Consider the following 4,835-nt stretch of genomic DNA (forward strand, 5'->3'; position numbering starts at 1 on the left):
TTCAATTTATATACTGTAATAGAAACAGACCACAGTGGTTAGATGCAATTCTATTCCGATTCATTTAATGGTGCTTTTGCAGAAAAAACATTCACCAGACATCGTAGAAATATACAGTTGGCTACTATCAATTTGTTGGTTGGTGAGGAGTATACTGTAAGTGGAGAAGGGGGGAGTTGTAGGAAAGTATAAGGAGATAGATATAAAGTGATTGCTAATTGTGGTGATTATCTTTTAAGTTGTCTTGTTTCTTCTTCTGTATTTGTCTATTTGAGCAGTATTTTCCATATAAAGCCTGATTCAGCAGTGGATGCAATGGCGATTACAGATGCAGACTGAGCAATAGTTTGCCATCGCACATGTGTATAAGCTGCATGGTGCATGCACAGCGATCGTGTTGCGATTATGGAAGCACAAGGAATCCATCGCAAAGTGAGTGACAGACTATCAGCGTTTGGGTGTGGTGACGGTGGGGTGTTTGTAAAAATGCAGGCATGTCTGTTCATTTGAATGCCATTGCATAAATTAGCTATTGCGATTGCATACATAGCATTGGCGCTCTCTGCGTCGAGGAGAACTGCAGTGTTTGCAACTGATCAGACTTGTAAATGCTGCGCAATTGCTCATTGTACGTCGATGGTACCGATGTTTGCATAGAAGAGCGACATTGGATGGATATTAGAAGGCAGTAGTGGGCGTCTTTATGTTGGCTGTGCTTTGGCAGGCATTAGCATATTTTAGCAACTGCGGTCCTCAGACAATTGCAGTTGCTATTGCATTTGCATCTGCTGCCGAATCAGGTCCATAGTCTGTTTTTTTTAAAGTCATGTGTGTGATTTTTTTTTGTGTGTGTGTGTGTGTGTGTGTGTGAGTGCAGTGCGAATGTCTGTTTGTGGGGTTTTTTGTATATCTGTTAAAGACCAGTCATGTTTGGTAAGAGACATCATATCCTCCACAGTCCAATTGGATGATATTCCTGTCAATCAATTGTTGCCTGTCAAAATCAATGAACTTACCTGCTGTTTTAGCAAACACGCCCGTCCAAGAATAGTCAATTTTTTTTACGGGTTTGCTGCCAGTTTTATGGTGGTTTTCAAAACCCCTGCTTGATAAATCCAGGGTTTCTGTTATCTTCTATTCTTTCTATGGTCTAAAACATTGATGGTGATTTGATATTTAATTCTGTCCTATTCTAAAGTGTACTTTGACGTAAATTTGCGGATAACAAAACCTACCTCTAAACCCCTTCCAAACCGTCTGGTTTTAGAACTCTCCACTTAGTCAATTTCGCCCTTCATCTGTTTTCTCTTGCTATCATTTGTCATTTGTTTATTTAAGAAATATGAGGCTGTCCAAGAGGAAATGCATGCACAAATAATTTTATAGTCAGTGCTGTTCAAATGTTTTTCTTTTTAATATTTATCTAATGTACACTGCTACCCCTACTGTACCCCCACTTGGCTTTCTGTTCTGTACACTTCCCTCTCCACTTTTTTCTCCAATTATTAAATGTCAATAAAAAAAATTCTTTACAGTTATTGGGACAGTGTTTAATTTTGTGAAATATTCATAATTTTCATATTCTCAGCAACACAGAACAAGTTTGCAGCAATGCTTATTGTGTAATCTTAAAAACATGAATATAGTTTGTTTTTCCAACTTTCTTATAACAATGTTGGATATGGTTAATTATACTTTGTCCTTCTCAGAGAAACTGCCTTATCTCCTTCTTAATGATTTATTTCTCTATCTTCATTGAAACAGTTATTGAACTGTTTAACCTGAACTGTCGTTTAGTTAATGCTGAAAAATGACAATACCGTGTTATACCCCAAATGGAAATCCATTTTTGGCATCATCATTAAGAATACTATCCTCAGGGCAAATTTAAGATTAGTATAGACCCATATACAGAAATATTAGTGAGCAGGTGAATGCTATTTTTGAAGAGCAAATCTTGCAGGTAGAATGTTTCCACATGTATGAATCAAGCTTAATTTATTTGTTTCTCAATATATGATCCTTTTCTATATTTCATTAAACCATGTATTTTTATGTACATTTTACTCAAACTTCTATTTTAAGGTTATAATTTCAAAACTAAAATTTGTCTACCTTATTATGTATTACTAGTTACTTATTTTAATATTTTTCTATTCACATTATAGCCACTCTAAGAATGAAATAACTAAAGCCCTAAAGTGAAAACCCTAAAGACACATTTCTTTAAAACTAATCTCCTAACTAACAAACTGAGCTTAAAAAATGAACCAGGCTTTTCCTTTACAATGTATCATTACAATTTTATACACTGCCGAAGTAAATGTAACTTTGTAAGAACAGATAGGTTTTCTGTGTGTTATAACATGAACTCACAAAACAAACTCAAATCAGGAGCTGATGCTAAACCATAGTATAAATATGATATCACAGAGTTTTTCTCTATGTCTCACAGCTGCAGAAACTATTTTGTGTTTGTGACTACACACAAATCTGTATCCAAAAAGACACCGCAGGCACCAAGCTATAGATCCACACTTGTAAAGGAACAAACGGGGTGTCTCTAACTGGTTTCACTCCGTTTGAAAAAGTTCCCAGAAATCGGAGCGAAATCCGTTTAGAGACACCCCGTTTGTGCCTTTACAAGTATATATTTACTATAACATGAACTGCAGAGTATTTTTGCAATCCTTACAGTAAGTATTGTTTCTCCTTTCCATCTCTGTAGAATATGGTGACTTCCATGAAAACAGATAATTTAATCAAAATGTGTTAATTACTTCATTATTTAATTATTACTTATTCGGTGGCTTTTAGTAAGACTATAATGACCTGAAATAACGGGAAAAAAATAAATAAAATTAAATGTATTAGGTTTAAAATTTTAGGGAAGCACATTAGCTGTAGTATGCTTAGTATAGAGGAATACTCCAAAATTACATCTAGGTCAAATTTAATTTTCCTTTTTACAGAGGTTCAAAGTCCCTGTGATACAATATTAGAAGTTCCGTTTTGCTTCATCATTCTGAGAAAAAACACTTTTGCACTTCTTTTTCAGAAGGTTGGCTGCCTATCCAGCAAGATAGATAAGCTGTTTTAACTCTATTTTTGTATGTTTTACAAAGCTTGTGATAACAAATGTTTTCTAATAATACTATGCTGTAAATATTTATCTTTTTTTAATCCAGAAGGCTAATGAAGGTCTGTGATAATCACCTAGTCTTCTTTCTTCTTTTGTGTCTCTTGTGGGTCTTGTAGATCTTTGTGTCCATTGACAGTGAAGCAGGACCGCTCCATTACCGGCAGTACTGTGGGAGAAATCCCTGCAGCATTGATACAAACCCTGTATTGAAACAGAGCAAAAAGGGATTACGCACAGAGCCAAGTAGTCAATTATTACATACCAACAATATTGAAATTTTCTGTCATAATAAATCATTGATAGTCGCTGGTGGTGCTCCCAAAGCCCAAAGTATAATTTGGTTCACAAAAAAAGGGAGAAAAGAAGGGTTAGTTGCTGGGGCACACTTAAATTAGATTTTATAATGAAGTGTAAGATAAAATATAACTTTTCAAAAGTACAGTTTAAAATTGCAAAGGAACCCGTACTGCACAGAAAACTAATGTCACAGAAAAGTAATTTATATTAAAATAGTATTAAATCTATGATGTGGTGAAAATATTAGAATAAGGGTAACAAATCTCCTGTGGCTTATATATTCACTCTGTATATTGTACCAATACAAAGTAGGTTTTATACAGGCAAATAATACCCTGTTAACCCTAGTGGTATATTAGCACCATGATTTGCTGTATATCAAAAATAATGGATTTGTGGAAAGCAAAAATGTATTAACACTCTGCTGTGTCACCATTCTATCCCAATATAACTTGTTGGTAAACCTACAGTACCTGGTATTCCCTGGTGGTCTCCCATCTAAGTACTAACCAGGCCCAATGCTAAATAACTTTCGAGATCAGACAAGATTGGGCATATCCAGTATGGTATGGCTGTAGGTGTGTGAATGCTCGGGAAAAGGTGAATGCCCAGGTAAACACAAAAAAAGGTAATTGTAGGACTGTCTCATTAGAAGAGTCCACTTTGTTAAAAATTACATAGTTCCAAAAAAAGTACTTGCATGAGCATACTTTAATTGTTCCACACAGTATACATCACAAATGTTAACCAGTCAGATAATATCTCATACATAACAATTGGTATTATGTATTTTCAAACATGTAGATAGTTGGTTTAAAGATTAATTATATCACTATATGCCATTTAGATATCCATAAGTACAAACAATTCCAAATAAGTTTCTTTATGCGCAACAGTCCTAGCTGCAATAGGATTGAATATTATCCACAATTCCAATGTTGATATTTATGAATATAAGACATGTTGATAGTGTGACTGAGGTCCACAGATAGCTGTGCTTAAGAACATCAAAAGATCAGCGGGCAAAACAATGAGTATTATTCAAATACCCTGTGCTAAAATCTCTGTGAAGATCAATTTATCATTACGGATGTCACAGAAAGCGAATAATGGTGCAGATTTTTCCACTGTTATCTTACTATCATGTCAAATCTGCACTATTAATCGCTTTATCAGCATAAGTGTTGAGAATGTCACTGGCGTTATGCCCATAGCTGCTTTATAATTGTTGTTATTAGTAGCTCTTATTTATTCTGTGACATCCGTAATGATAAATTAAATGGGGCTCCAACCAATCAGCTCCTAACTGTCATTTTTCAAACACATGACAGTTAGGAGCTGATTGTTAGGAGCACCAGTTAAGATAGTAAAGAGTGATAATAAGATTATCACTTAT

At 34.9% G+C, this 4,835-nt stretch overlaps 1 pseudogene; it reads right to left on the minus strand.

Annotated features, from left to right (window-relative positions):
• Window positions 1-3,900: 3,900 nt before the first annotated feature.
• LOC148513970 (5S ribosomal RNA) lies at window positions 3,901-4,019 on the minus strand (annotated as a pseudogene).
• Window positions 4,020-4,835: the final 816 nt, after the last annotated feature.

This window comes from Taudactylus pleione, unplaced genomic scaffold, assembly GCF_031769625.1.
Source record: "Taudactylus pleione unplaced genomic scaffold, aTauple2 ptg000265l, whole genome shotgun sequence".
Classification (NCBI taxonomy): Eukaryota; Metazoa; Chordata; class Amphibia; order Anura; family Myobatrachidae; genus Taudactylus; species Taudactylus pleione.